Source organism: Psammomys obesus, unplaced genomic scaffold (assembly GCF_907164565.1).
Source record: "Psammomys obesus unplaced genomic scaffold, mPsaObe1.curated_primary_1811, whole genome shotgun sequence".
NCBI lineage: Eukaryota > Metazoa > Chordata > Mammalia > Rodentia > Muridae > Psammomys > Psammomys obesus.
In genome coordinates this window covers 31,306,492-31,322,405 of record NW_026585504.1, presented here as the reverse complement: position 1 = coordinate 31,322,405, position 15,914 = coordinate 31,306,492, and the positions used below count along the sequence as shown (strand labels likewise).

Below are 15,914 nucleotides of genomic sequence, written 5' to 3'. Positions count from 1 at the left end.
TCTTCTTCTTCTTCTTCTTCTTCTTCTTCTTCTTCTTCTTCTTCTTCTTTATTTTTTTATTTTTTTTTTTTTTATAATCTGAACTTTTCTATTTGCCCAAAATGGCATCCCTCTGTAAAAGTTTATAAGCATGACAGTTTGGGAGAGAAAAGTCAGTACTTTACATAAAGAGGGCCAGCCATGCCCCCTGGCAGAGTAAAGCCCAGACAAGTACCTAGTTTGAGAACCTAGTTGGCACCTGGTTGACAATCAGCAGCAACTTCCTTACAAGTAATGAGCTATGAGCCTCTCCTAAAATCACGGGCCACTAGAACTTAATTCTACAGAGAGAAAGTGCTATGGTGGTCTGAGCAGTGATAGTCTTACCCTGGCAGGACATACAGACCTTTGTGTCTGTTGCAGTCTTAACGGGCGGTTTAAGGTAAACAAGAGTATCAGAAGATTCCAACTCAGCTCAAGTTGATGTGTCTCCAGGACAGTCCTTAAACGGCAAATATCATGACATATGCCATGAGGGTTGAGATAGTGGTGGTCGTGTTCCCTATGGGGAAGTACTATCTTCTTTACAGTCTTATTTTCCACATACGACAAAAAGTGGAAGTTACAAAAGTAAATAGGAATGTGGCCAGTGTCCAATTTCTTTAGCTCTTACGATGGGAGCGATTCATGAATCTCTTTTTAAGCTGGAAATTGGCTGGCTTTGGGGAAGTTCTTGGGATAGAGCTATACTCCTTAGAAGCAAGAGGGTGTGAAAATCGGGGAGCCATTATGGAGTTAGATGGCAAATTCATATGAGTTATTTAACTTCTCCAGGCCTCAATTTCCTCCTTTATGATAAAAGGATGTTCTGGAAAGGATTTTTGAGTGGGGAAAAAAAAGTGACAGCTAATATATGCTTAGAAAAGTTTTGGACACATAATAAATACTTTGTAAACATTAGGTGGCTTTTATTATGATCATATTAATAGCACTCATCATCTTCATCATTTTTGAACCTCCAAGGAGAAAACTGAGCACCAAGCTCATTCCAAGTGAAGCCTCAGACCTCTGCCATCTGCACAGTTCTCCAATCCCAGCTGCTGGAGCAGCCAAGCCTTGAGCCTGTTCTCCAGGTTCCTGTCCTATCCCCTACGTGGTGCTGCTGAGTGGGTGTCCCAGTGTACTGCAGCTGAGCAGTCAACGGCTGGAGTGTTCACAGGAGTCATGTTATTCCCCTATGGGCACAGTTCTTGCCTGAGGGGGGTGAAAACCATCACCCCATCCCACCGGTTCCTTTCACCTCTTACCAACAACTCTGATCCTGAGGCTGCCAAGCCCAGTGGAAGGGTATACATTCCCAAGCTCTATGTATCCAAGGGCTTTGCATTCCCACAGCCCACGGCTGTTGTGATGGAACAAGAATAAATGGAGAGAGCAGCACTAGCTGCAGAGATTGGGCTCTGAAATCTAGGTTATAGAGACTGAAAAACAAAGAAAGGAGACACCTTAGGGATACCGACAGGGTAATGAAGCCCCATATCTCACAGGAAGTCCTGCCCAGACTCAGCACTCCTAAAAAGACCAAAGACTGCTCCACTGAGCCTTTTTCTAGGAGAATATCCCAGAAAAGACAATCAAGGCCAACGTGGACTTGCTCAGCTAGAAGCAGGGTTTTTTTTTTTTTTTTCCCTCAGTGGTAGACCTCCCAACAAGAACCAAATACTGTTAAAAAAAAATCATTTTTATTATCTTGTAGTAATTAATAAAAGCTATGTGCTAAAGCCCTGAGCACATTACCTCAGTGAATGCTGATGGTTACCATAACTCCAGGAGGCATTATGTCATCTAACAGGTGGCCCTACTGAGGCTCAGAGGAGTTAGGCAACTCATTCAAGGGGCGAAGCAAGATTAGAAAATTCAAACTCAGTTTAACAATGTCCAGGAGAGTGTAGAGCGTCCCTCAAGTCATCTGCCCACATCATGCAGCCACAGCATTTACTGTACCACTGAACTGCCCCATGCCCTTACCAAACTTATATACAAGCACATATATGTGCACAATAAATAAATACATGTATACACATGTATGCATACCCATATGATGTAACTGCCCCCCCCCTTGATAATTCCACAGAGTTATTTTCAACTTAGAATTTGAGAAATAATTTGGTCCATAATTATTGATGCTTTACCTGAGTTAGATCCCAAAGGGTATAGTTCACTCCTATCACAGCTGGGGAAGCGTATTGAGAACTGCCCGAATTATGGAGCAGACCCTCCATCACGGTTAGTGTTTGTATTCCCTGTCCTCAGCCCTAGGCAACGGAGAGTGAAAGCCATGATGTGCCTCCTTCACAGCTCCCTTCTTCTTCATTCAACCACACGATCCTCACGATCTTCATGCCACCACAGAACTGGCTGCCATCAGACACGTTTACTTCTCAGGCCAGGAGAGCAATTAAGCCTTTTAAATAATTCTTCTGTGACGGCAACAGCCAGACCATTCCCCATCCTTAATCAAAGCTACCAGCAGGTGAATTCACAGTGTTTGCCCTAAAGATGTTGCAAGAGCTTACTACTGACTTCCTGTTTCAATTTGACTGTTCTTTCAAAGGACTACTCCCAAGCAGGAGAAGTAAAATTCGTGTTTGTGTGAAATACAGCTGAGCAGAATACAGGCCATAATTTGTGTTTTTACAAATGAATCAAAATGTGAATCAAGCTTGGAGAATGTATCTGATCTTCTTGGAGTTACATCACAGCTAACTTCATACCATCCTAACGTGTTTTGACACAGATTATTTCTTGTTTCCGGGGGGCAACAGCTGGGACAGAGAGCGTTTTCATGACCAATAACACAATAGGGGAGAGCGAGCCTGGCTCCGTGTGGTAGATACACCCTGTTGACTGTAAAGCCATTGGAAACAAACACATTGTGCTGACCTCTATCAGCCCTGGTGCCAGACCTAGACAAGATGGAACATACTGACAGTGGCAGGCACCAAAAGCGATTGAAACACAAGATTGCCTGAGTTAACCCACAGGGCTTCTGTCAGTTTTACTCAGATATGACGAACCAGGACAAGATTGAATCTCCAAAGGCCGCAGAGCCTTTTGAGGCCTCAAAAGGAGTAGTTGTTCTCTCCTTCTGCCAAAAAAATGTGCACATGCCTCTGCCTCGGCACCTCTGTGCTGTGGGCCACAGTCTCTCCAAGGATCAGGTGTTAATGCCTAAAGACCTAGGACACCTTTTAGTTACCATGGATACCATTATAGTTAGACTAAGATACATAATAAAGCTCTGTGTGCATATGAGATTAGAATTTTAAGAAAACTTCATGTTAGACACAGATTAGCAGCCATGTCTGAGAAAGGTTTTTTGTGAGTTTTCGACTCTGTTCTTTTATCTGGCTTGGGAGCTGCCTTAAGCTCTACTGTCTCTCTCCACTTGAAGTAGAAACCATATCACTGCCTAGGTGGGTCGTTTCTAAGAATTCACCATTTTCTGTACTACCTCTAAACCTCAAAAATCTGTCTCCGTGCTAAGGCCCCCTCTGGACTTTAGAAACCCGATGACCATAAGGTAAAGAACGTAGAGTAAAGACTCAGGTCTTGTTCTTACTGCAGCCTGGGGTGAACCTTAAGAGATGTGGAGGCTGGAGCAGCCCCCCCCCCCCAAGACTCCCACAACAACCACCTTCCAAATTAGCTTGAGAAACTGGGACTGGCTCCCAAGTGGAGCAGACACACTGGGGCATGCCCCCCACCCAAAGGAAGAGCGGAACTTGAAAATGCGTGGGATCCTACCCACACCTCCAAACCAGAATTTGCGTTTCTGAGTCCATCTTAGAATCCTCACACACTCTCACAACTGAAAATGTCACTTTCCTACTCTCACTTCAGTTTCTCACCACCAGGTTAACTAACTCCTAGAGACATCAGCCTTGAAGGAAATGTCCATAAACATGAACACAGCCCTTGTAAAGTCAGAGACAAAAAGATTCCATCAGGAGAATTCAAGATCCAATCTGTCTGTCGAGAACCTATTGCTGTATTGTTGCCAGCATGACACAGGACAGGCTCGGATGCTCAGGACCCACAAACTGCCACATCCATAGGATCCTTACAAGTGAGCATCTCTGAAGACTAAACAGATCTTCTGATCTCAGAACCCAGCATTTCCAGATGGCTCTTATGATGTCTGTTTGTTGTTGTTTTTACTTCAAAAGAATTCTGTGACTGGTTTCATGATCCCTGACCTGACCTAGCCCCACCTCCACTTTTAAGAGATTATTTAACCACCTAGGTGTTAAGCCTTACACCCTTCAAAATTGATGAATCAGCCTTCAGAAGAAGGAAACTATCTCTGAGAAATGCTTGTTCAACTATTACAAATATTTACTGGTCTCTTCCAATTAACATAAATACTAGATGAGCTGTGTCCTGCTAGATGCTGCAGAAAAAAAAAATAGTGAACAAAACATAGGTGCTTCCCTGCACTAAGAGATTATCAGCCAAGATACACTTTGAAAACAATAACAGATCTTTCCAGAGTTCCTGATTTCATTGATCCCCTTGGTAGTGGAATGGGAGCAAGAGCAGAGACAGCCAAGCAACCTTCTGTGATTAGGGAAGAAGTAGTCATGGAAAGAATTTCAAAAAATTAAAAAAGCAACTCAGGGGCTGGAGAGATGGCTCAGCCATTAAAGGCTAGGCTCACAATCATAAAAAAGCAAGTCAAGTCTTCTTTTCTCCAACAACCCCATACCCTTGCCCTCTGAGAAAACCCTAACTTAGACGTGGAGTTGGCAGACAGAATAATGTCTCTAAATTTCTCAAAGCAGCCTCGGCCAAAACCAATCTCCGTTTGGGGCAGAAGAAAGCAGATGGTTGTCAGCATGGCTGAAAGCCTCTTCCCAGGACAATGGCATGTTTATATGTCAGAGGGTTAGGAGGGGTTGTTAACCTAAAACCCACCAGACACAGAGCTGTTAATTCAGTTGTTGGCAGGGGCTTCGGTTATCTTCTGAATTCCTCCCAGAGGGGATAAGCCCTACCTCTTCATTTGAGTTGGCAGCAGGATTATTTTTTTGCACCTGTTGCTCTACTCCGATAACAATGCAGTTAAGCATTGATTTGTTGGAAAATAAACAGAAAAAAAGAAGGAAAAAAAAAAGAGCAGAGAAAGGCATCTGCCCAGACAGCCTGAGCTGGTTTGACTCAGCCTTCATGCCAATTTGTTTTTCCTGTAAAAACCAGAGAAAACCCTGTTCTTTCAGTTTTGATGCTATCCTCCTACTCCCTTGGAAGAAAGAGGGTATCACATAGGCCAGTGGGAGCTGGCAGGGCCCAGGAGCCAGAAGACTTTGTACTTTTCCATTGGCTGCTTTGCAAGGGCACTGAGGGGTGTCCAAGGTCTGCAGAGTGATATGGCCGGCCTCCAGCCAGCCCAGGTTCAGATCAGGAATGAGATGAACAAGACTGGAGAAGGGACTCCAGGGAGGTGATTCAATCCCAAACCACACTCTTCAAATGACTGGCTTCTCAACTTCAGGGTGTTCAGGGAAGAGGTATGGTCTATGGGTTACCACCTAGAGTGGAGACTTAGCACCTGTACCCCCAGTCTCAGCCCTGCGTCTCTCTGATGGTCAATATCTAGCCAGGACGAAAGCCCTAGTCCCCAGACCATGGCTTCCCCAGAAAGCCTAAGTATGGCTAAGTATGGATTTGCCTCAGAAGTGAGGCTAGTCAAACTTCTACCAAAACCAGCTTTTAAAAGCTTATTCATGTTCTGCTGCAGGCTAGGAGGTCCCAGGAAACAGGTGGGAAAGGACCTGAGACGTTCAAGGTATGATTTCTTCAGTAATCCAAACAACATGATGCTCTTATTTCTCATCAGTTTATCAATAACACATGATAAGTTAAGCCCCCAAAAGGCCACAGAATACTAAACAAACAATCCGCCGAACAGAGACGATGAACACCCCTCAGCCAGTGGCATCATCGCCCAGCTTTCAGCACAGTCAGAGAAAGGGTCTTCATATTCCTTTCCGTGCATAGTCATAGGCACTATACATCGTTCTCCCCCCCTTCCAAAAAAAAACTACCTTTCCTCTCCGCCTTCTTTGGGCCACAGGTCCATTACTACAGGGGTTTAAAGGGTCACAGTGTTGTGGGGACGGGCTGTGGAACAGGCAGGGTTTGTGCCTTCTCTTCCCCTGAGTGTTAAGGACAGGGTGAGCCAGCAGGGGTGGGACATGGCTGGCTGAGCACTCCCAGGCATTCTTGTCATGAGCAGGGCAGGGAGTGGAGTTCCTCACCTCAAATCAGGCAGCAGAAAAAGAAAAGGTTCAACAACACCCTTAGTTGACTGAAAAATAAATAAGACCAACTGCGCAGGAATGCGGGAAGGGTGGAGGTGGGTGAGGGGTGGGGACTGGAGGCAGGGAGGCGTTGGGATGGCCTCAGACAATGGCTCTGACCGATTCAAAAGTCAAGTTTCCTCCCAGACAAACACCAAAACGTCAAGCCAACAGCCATCAATCCGAAACCTCACCAACTGTATAATTACGAAACAACAAAAACTGAGACAGGGAAGGCAGTTGATAGCTACCGTGTTTACTGTGTAGTCTAAATAGAGAAGAACTATACATGAGCTATCTCCTGGAGGCCTCATGGGAAATCCAAACAGAGCCACTAAAAATCTCCATTTTACAGATGAAAGGCTCAGTGAAATTCAAAAACTTAACCCACCGATTTAGTAAACAGATAAGGTGTACCGTATGTGGATTAGGGAAGGCGTCGGGAGAGCAGCATGGTTTTTTATGGCTTTGAAAATGGATCGATCGTTCTGTCACTAGAGAGCAGACATCCGTCTCCTCGGACCTCATACTTTTCATTTAAAAAGCACTTCAAGATGGCTCACTGAACTTTCCCCCTAAATGTGAGGAAAGATGATGATCATCCGGTGCTCCAGAAAGAAGGGTGTCCTAGCGTGAACAAGAGTCTGGATTCCTGCAATGATGATGACTCGTGCCCCCACCCCCAAACGTATTCATGAAACTTTAAGTCTGGGTAGAGGAGTGGCTGAAGAGGTCCCCCGGTGATACAACACATGTTGAGCTTGTAAGATTCAATCCCTAACACCAAACCAAGCAAAAAACCCTTCAGTCTGGCTTCCTCTTGAAAGCCCCAGGTTGACTCAGGGATTCAAGTGGCTGCCTGAAGTCATTTCAAACTTATTAGCCTTAATAAAAGAGCACTAATAATAGCAGGAAACACTGACAAAAATTAGGTAGAATTTATAGCTCCTTTGGAGAGAACCGGAAGTCTGAGGGGAGAGCTGCTAGTGCTAGGAACACCACAGCGCTGAAAGAAACTGGGTGTGTTGTTTGGAAGCCTAATTTCCAACAAGGGAGATCCAGCAAAGCCTTCCCCGCCTTCCAACCCCACAAGTAGCTTTCTTTTTGTTCAGATAACCATTAAATGACAGAGGTAAGAAACCCAAGCTCCTTCATAGATTCTTCCAAAAGGAATCAGGGCCCCTCAGCACACAGGGTCTCGTTCCCCCTATCCCTCCCAGAACACTCTGCGTCTCCTAATTCAATGGTCTATGTATGGGAAATTCAAGAATGAAAACTCACCTCGAAGGCAAGTACCTCAGTCACACAGACACTTTCCCAGGAACTAAATCCCAAAACGCTAATAATGGCTTCACCCCTTTCCTTGTTGTTTCGGAGGGCAATAGCAGTGCACAAACAAAACAAGAACTCCTCAGCAACACAACTCCATCTCCCCCTCCTGACCCAAGCTTCAGCTCTGTACCTGCAATAGTTTGGTGGGGAAGATAAGCACAGACAGAGGTTCTCCAAAGCAACTTCCCAGACTGCCAGGCCCCAAAAGTTGTCATGGATTTCAGAAAGCTCACCATAATGAAAGGCAGCCTAAGCTACAGGATCTAGGACTCGGTGCAAACGGAAAAAGCAGGGCCCTTTGTTCAAACCTTACTGAGTATGTTAAGCTAGGTATGCTGGCACACAGTTGCACGATTAGCACTTCAGACATAGACACAAGAATGTGAGGAGTTTGCGACAGCCCGGTCTAGGCGGTCTGTGTAGTGTGTTCCAGGCCAGCCCTAGCTGTATAGGAGAGAGAGAGTACGTAGGTCAGTCGCATAGCAACAGGGCATTAAACTGAATAGTCTTACTATGTGCAGACTCTGTAACGAAGACCATACCTGCATGTCCACATCAGTCACCCTTGTCTCTGGCTCTCTCCAAGACATCAGCCCCAACTTTTTTTTTTAATTTTATTTATTTATTTATTTATTTATTTATTTATTTATTTAGTACAATTTGTTCACTTTTTTCCATTATTTTTTTATTTTTAATTATACTTTATTTACTTTGTATCCCCCCTCTAGTTCCCTCCCTCCTCCCCTCCCAATCCCTCCCTTCCTCTCTCTTCTCCACACACTCCCCTCCCCAAGTCCACTGGTAGGGGAGGGTTTCTTTTTCTTCCTTCTGATCCTAGTCTGTTAGGTCTCATTAGGAGTGGCTGCATTGTCTTCCTCTGTGGCCTGGTAAGGCTGTTCCCCTTTCAGAGGGAGGTGATCAAAGAGTAAGCCAATTAGTTCATGTCAGAAGCAGTCCCTGTTCCCATTATTATGGAATCCACTTGGACACTGAACTGCCATGGGCTACATCTGTGCAGGGGTTCTAGGTTATCTCCATGCATGGTCCTTGATTGGAGTATGAGTCTCAACTTTTGCCTTTACTCCATCAAGACTCTATCACCACTGAGAGGGAGGTGTTCTTTTCTGTCTCTGAACACCCTGTCTTTGTGCCTTCTCAGATGCTTTAGAGGATGAAACAAATATAACTTGAACTTAGCCGAAACCCTCTCCGCCCTGTCCTCAGCAGACACTCAGCAAACAGCATAATTAATGTTAGTGTCATCATTACTCTCTTCACTATGCCCTGTGTCCAAGTACATCCACAACTCCAAGGCCATCTAAAGCAGAAAAAAATATTCCCCTGCTGTGGTGAAGAATAGGGAACAGATGATGTACTAGGCAGTCATTTCCTGTTCAAGAGAATGCTGTACTCTAGGTCCTCACCCCCTTTTGTTCTCTGTGGATCCTGTGCACTCTCTCTCTTGAGGCTTTTGAGCCTCTTTCTCAGTTATGGCTAAATGTGTGCTTCATTAACACACTGAATTAGGATATCTCTCACACATCTAATTACCTCTGTGATTTCAGATGTTGATACATTGATACATCTGTAACTAGTACAATGCAGAGTAAAAATTGTAATGGTTTTTCTTGGAAACACTCACAACTGTAGCTATTACTAATGGGAAGTTTTGCCTATATTCATATTGAAAGGATATGTTAAAGGTTACTAAAGTAACTAAAGTTATTAAAGTAACTAAAGGTTACTAAAAATAATATCATTATTTCTTTTTCCACATCAGAGTCCATAAGTCCCTAGGTCCCCTGAATTCTCCTTTGGATACGAGGTTAGAACTCTGGATGTTTTACTAACAGCAAGAACTATTTGTTCAGCTCGGTCTTTAGAAAGGGTTTGTACCTGCCCACAACCTCTCAAAAATTCACAGAGAAGCAGACCCACAATATCTTAGCAAAATAAGTACACACACACACACACACACACACACACACACACACATATACACCAAAACCTCCAGATGCCCAAGGGTAATGCTGTCTGCAACAGTGCTCAGTAGATACCTAGAAAGTCTCTCAAGAACTGTAGGAGTGGGCACCATTTCACGTGGCTATGCTATCTGGTGAACAACCTGAAGAAAGACAGTTCTTCCTGGGCCTTCTACATGCCAGGTATCAAGGCATAGGATGGAAATATGCTGAAAGCTCACCCCTAAGTGTGTCGTGGCTTGAGGCCAAAAGCTCACCCCTAAGTGTGTCGTGGCTTGAGGCCAGCTCAACATAAGGCTCAATTTGGACCATCCCATTTCCTGCTATCCCACTATCTCCAGGAAAAATTAAATATCCAGTTCATTCCCCAAGGTCAGGGTTTAGAATCATTACAGAAAAAGACAAAAACAAAAACAGAATTTAATATTCATCTGCTCCGAGTCAGTGGAAATGGAGAGAAAACACCCAGATTGAATACTTTTTCACTTCCAGCCTACAAATTGTTACGACAAACTACTCATGAGCATCGTCTGGGTGCTGTTACGTTCTTTGCCTTATTTAATCCTTATCAGCCCCACACAGCAGGTGTTATTGCCCCATTTTCCAGATGCCGAGATGTGGATGCTAAAGTTTACAGAATCCACCCAAAGGCACTCAACCATCCAGCGGCAGTATCCAATTTAAAGCCAGGTATTCTGACTCTGCATCCAATGTTGGTCTTTCCACGTCCCAGCAAGCCCCAGTCCCAGCTATGAGAACTCAACACTTCCCCGCCCTTTCAGACGCAAGCAGTCAAAATCTACTATTTATTCATGATCTTTCACACAGCCTCTGGCCAGTGGAGAGAAGATGGCTGAATTACAACTAGCTGCTCTTTAATATCTTAAAAAGAACAAAGTTAGGGATAGGCTGAATTTCAGGCCAAACCAACAGCCCACACAAAGCCAAGACAAGTCCGGTCAACAGTTACCTGGAAGACAGGACTGATATTAGCAATCTCCCTTCCAAATCCATCCATCAATTCCTCCAGACTGTAACACCAGCCCTACTGAGGGACGCTTGCTGAAGGCTCCTAACAGAGATTCTGGGGCAAACTCCACACAGTGGCCATTAGGTTCACCAAACTCTGTCGTCACACACAAGAAAACCCCCTTCTTTCTCTGAGCGGCTAATTAGAGTTCAGCTGGTATTAGGTGGGGGAAGGGTTAATAGTCACTAAAGTTACTCAGATCCATACCTGGTATAAGGCCCTACCTAGCCCCAGAGACTGCTTATCGTGAGTCTGCGATACAGGGAAAACAAGAGGCACCAGATAAGCCACTTTAACTTCACCATAGTTACATCAAAGAAAGCGCGCATCCAGACGAGGCAATCCAAGATAAGTTTTTATAATAAAATTATTAAGTTAATGGGATGTTCAGTTCCCTTGACAGGGACACAACTATCTGTTTGGCTCTTTGCCCCCTTTTTATTTTAGGCTTGTTTCATCAGAAGTCATGTTTTGGGTGCACCTATACATATATTTTAAATAAATAGTCAAAACTCCTTAACAGTGATTATAATGCCAAGAAATAGGTATGAGAGGATCAGGAGAGGGGAATACAAGTGAGGCCAGTGACCAGGAAATAAGGAGCCTAGCCCCGAACAGCAAACCAAAGACAGACTGTGGTTAGGTGCTAGTGAAATCATTTTCAAAGGAACATTTTATGGGATATCTCTTTTAAAACCAAGTCAATTAAAACTCTAGGAGCCTCTTTAAGTGGGACGCCATGCTTGACCCTGTTGTAAGCTCTGTCTGCTGCAGATATAGAGCTGAGCCGTCTGGGAAGGACATGGGGTCCAAGAGGCCCAACCAGCCCTGTTGTCCACATGATTACCATCGAGTCTTCCTCTAGGATGAGGTTCACATCTTTCTCATCTGCCCGGTCACCCATGGACAAATCAGTGCAGCACAGGCTGAGTGGATGTCGCTGTGTGGAAGGCTCACGTTGGGCTGATTTGAAGGCAGCTGTGGTGCTGCTTCAAGTATTCACAACTCACCTGCTCTCTATTATCACATGCCTCCCAATTCTGCTATCCCACCAGCTCTGGGCCCATGGATTAGAACGGCATAGCATGTGCAAGTCGCTGCTGAGACACTACACACACACACACACACACACACACACACACAGGCTCCGGGTGCCAGTTTCATCCCTCACCAGTCTCTTCTTAGTCAAAGTTCTTAAGACCTAGAGGAGACATTTAAGGGCCTCCAGTGTCTTCCTGTCTTGGGGGCATATATCGCCCATCTCTCTATGTTCCCGGAGAGTTGTTTTTGTTTTTTTTTTTTTTCCCAAAGACAGTGTTTCTCTAAAAAACCGCCCTGGCTGACCTGGAACTCAAGGCTAGCCTCAAAATCACAGAGATCCACCAGCCTCTTCCTCCCTGAGTGCTGGGATTAGAGACTCTAATCCTGCTGACCCTCAACATAGTGGCTGGCATAATCTGTAAGTACAAATGCATCTTAAAGCTAATCAGGATGTATAAAAGAGAAAACTAAAATCCGAGAGAGCTGGTGTGTACTGTTCTGTGCCAACTGCCAGATCTCCTGACTGCCATGCTGACTGTGTACTGCCCCACCAACTGCCTTCCCTGTACTGGGCTCCAGTCACTCCAAAGTCAGAGCCAGCCTCAGGGATGCTCCCCAGAGAAATGACTTTTGTTCCCATCTGAAAAGCAATGAGGTTTTCATCAACTAACTCTGAAGGACTGAGGGAAATGTCTACTCCAGAGCATCTTGGCTTCCTTACCATGTGCCATTTGGCTAGAAACTGTGTCCTATCCTAAGATAAGCTATCATTTACAGCCATTCTCCCCAGAGTATCACTGATTTTTTTTTTTTTTTGCATCTCTTAATACCTGGCCCTTTAAAATTATGAGCAGCATTTTAAAAAAAAAAATCACAAATTTTAATAAGAGGAAAAATGCCTGCTCCTTAGAACAAATCGTTTAAAATTATGTTTTAAGTTAAGTATGAAAATGACAAAGTGAATTATCCATCCTCTCCCTGAGGCTGTTAGGAACCGATTTAACGAAAGTTGGGCAGTGAGGCAGCCTCCTGCCTCTCTGCTCCAAGGGAGACCCCACTACAGATTTGGCTTCCCCACACCGAAAGCCACTGCTCAGAATTCAGTTAAACAGTAACAAAGGCAGGGTCAGAGTGTGTGGTCACCAAACCAATGCTTCCCAACCGGGGCCCCACCCATGACAGAAAAATCAGTTGCTTCACTTCCATGGAAGAGGAGAGAGCCAGGTGGGCAGGAGAAAAGGCTTAAAACACCCAGCAAGGTGGTGGCACTGGAATTCAAGTTTCGAGTTTCTATTTGGTTCCTTCACACTGTAGCCCTGCGTGTTGGCAGGCTCTGTTTGAGTGTTTCAGAACCCTCCCCACCTCATCTCGAAGAAGGCTTCAAAGGCCATCTCTGTTTGAAAAGGCCTAGGGATGCCTCCATCCAAAGGGAGAGACTAAGTGAGCTTGCTTGAAAGCCTCCACACCTGTGCGTGACAATACACTAGGAAACAACATCATCGCATGTTAAAAAATGAAAGAGAGGCCAGTGAGCACGGTCCAGTTCTCAAATCCCCAGGAGATAAGAAGGAAATAAAACCTAGTAGGATTCCAGAAAGCAAGATCCCACTTCCTTAGAGCAGAACACGGCCCCAAAGCACTCCCATTCTGAGCTGCTGATATCAGGAGCTAACAAAATGCCAGTGAGAACACGGCTGAACTCTCAGTTCCACTTTTGTCTCAGGCCTTCAAAGGAGTCAAAGAGGTATTGAAAGAGGACTGGGATGAAGCCAGACAATGAATGGGAGACCCTCAGGGTACCCACAAACACCGAATCATGAGTGTGAGTGAAGCCTGTCAGAGGCCTAGAACAGCCCAAGGTACTCCCATGAGAAATCACGGCCTAATAATATAATAAAAAACATCAGGGAACTTGTGTGGATATAGGTAATATAATTTTTTAGCCACACAACAGCAACAAGGGGTATTGACTCTGAGAACTTTTGCATAAATGAGGCCTGGGTCAAACATACCCCTGTAACTTCCAAACACACCACTGGAAGAGGTCCTGAACATGGATGCCTTGAGTGGCCACATAACTTCCAACACACCTTCCTCAAGACTGCTCTTTCTGAACACTCTGCCCAACAGTCTAGAAGCATGGAGGTAGTACTCATGATATCTGGTTTAAATACAGTTACAAACTTCCAAATAACTCTTATCTCTTCCGTCACAGGTTTTAAATGCCACTGGCCAGTGCCATGAAAGTGCCACAAGGCTAATAGCATTCTTAACCATGAAATTTTCCTCATAACATGTCTTTATCTCCTTTGTAGAAAGCACCTCTTCCCTGGACCTCAGGGGTAGTAGCACATAGCCATCCTTGGTCCCTAACTTCCCCTCATTCATTAAAATGCACCGTCTTGATACATCTTCACACCAACAACCGCAGAACCAACTGGTGTTTCCCTCAGAAATCTCAAACTCCAAACTCTCCCGTTCTTTCTGAGGCCAACACGAAGAAACAGCAGAGACATCTGAGGACTCAAACTCGGAGAATCTTACACTTCATCTTAAAACATGCATCATCCCACAGTGGCTCTCAGAGTGTCCCAAGGAAGACATTTAAAGACGTGGTATTGCCACCCTGATGCTCTCATGAACCAACAAGATCCATTCCCCTACTGTTCTCTGTTCTGTCCACACTGGGACCAACACTTGTCCATGGTATACAAACAAACTCAAAGGAGTCCCTGTAGCAAAGGCGTATGTTCCTGGTGAGTCATGTCTGCCTGTCTGCTCATAGTATTTACTCCATTGTGGAAAAACAAAGAGTTGGTCTGTCCTCTTGTGATATGGTAGAAATAATTTACCTAAGGCGAGTTTTCTTTCTGCCCAGGATCATTTTTAATGGTAGAGTCTGCCTACCGTGGCCAGCTGATCCCTGTTCCCTTTCCAAACTGGAATACATTAAAGGTAAGTTAGCTTTTCCCTATAGCTTCTGAGTTAGGAAAAAAAATATATCAGCAAAGATACCTCTAGAATGTGAGACCTACCAGCCCTTAGCCAACCAGCTTGTTGTCACTGAGCGACATCAGAGTCACCTGTCCCCGGCTGCTTTTTGTTCCAGAGAAATCTAACCCGGGATATGGCTTTGTCACACCACATGGGCAGACAGAAACCAGGGGACTTTTAGACTCTGGCTGATTGGAAGTTCAGACAGTGTAGGGACTTTCACAGACAACACTCAAAGCGAGTAGCCCAGCTACTCTCACCCAAATAAACTAACAAGACCCAGTAGGTGAGCCCAGGTAACACAAGCTTACTTCTTGGCAGCTGCCTCGGGGAGGCTCTGGTTTATTTTCACCTGTCTGATTCAAGACAGGCTTCTCGTTCCACACAGGTGTTTGAATTCCAGGCTCAAAAGAAGATTTAAAAGCAAGGACCTACCTCATTTACCTAAAGATTCTGGGTAGGAAGTTCTGTGGCTCTGTCGATGAAGAAGGCAGGAGGAAGCTATCACCCCAGCTCCGACCAGGATGGGGAGCCACGGCCTTATCACGTCTGAGCTCTCATCAGGGTGAAGATAAATGCATATGACAATAATTTAAAATCATTTTGTAGGATGTTAAGCAATAAGCCACCAACCGGGAATTCCCTAAGTCACTTCCCCCTCCTCTGATTGGCTGTCCGGCCCTTTAAAAAAATAAAATAAAGGATTACAAACATTGGCTCATTTGCATTTGGCCAACTCACACGTTAGTGTTCAAACAAAACAGGTCTAACCAGGTTATGCCTGTGTCTCAAGAACAGAGACAACCTGTTAATGGATGAGGAATTGATTTGGTAGTGACTGTACTTTTCAGCTTAGAGGCAGTTTCAGGTGAAAAGTACCTCACTCCCCAAAGACACAGTGAAGAAGGGGGGGCTGTATAAAAGCCACGCCCCTGTCAGGCAGATGCAGGAAGGGGGCTGTGGAGCTGCTCTTGAACATCTCTCATTTTCTAACCTGTATGTAGCCCTCTCTGCTTTGGCATGGAGATCCTTGCCCTGGCTGTGCAGGTACCAGGCGTGGAAGCAGCTTCTAGGCTATTCTCTCTGGGCATCACGACCAACTCTTTGTAGTGACTCTTGACCATTTCAGACGACTTTGGACAGCCCTGGGGAAGCACCTCAGAGGAAGGTTAGACGGAGCGGTCCTGGAAGGGA

The 15,914-nt window shown here is 44.9% G+C and overlaps 1 protein-coding gene across 3 annotated transcripts in view; it reads right to left on the bottom strand.

Moving 5' to 3' along the window:
• Ehf (ETS homologous factor) overlaps nt 1-15,295 on the bottom strand; it is a 37,958-nt gene extending 22,663 nt beyond the window's left edge. For 2 of the 3 annotated variants that reach the window (XM_055599694.1, XM_055599708.1), the window contains exon 1: nt 15,156-15,295. The gene's annotated coding sequence lies outside the window, so the exon portion shown is untranslated. The remainder of the gene's footprint in view (nt 1-15,155) is intronic. The other variant, XM_055599702.1, reaches the window with a different exon arrangement.
• Between the last annotated feature and the right edge of the window lie 619 nt (nt 15,296-15,914).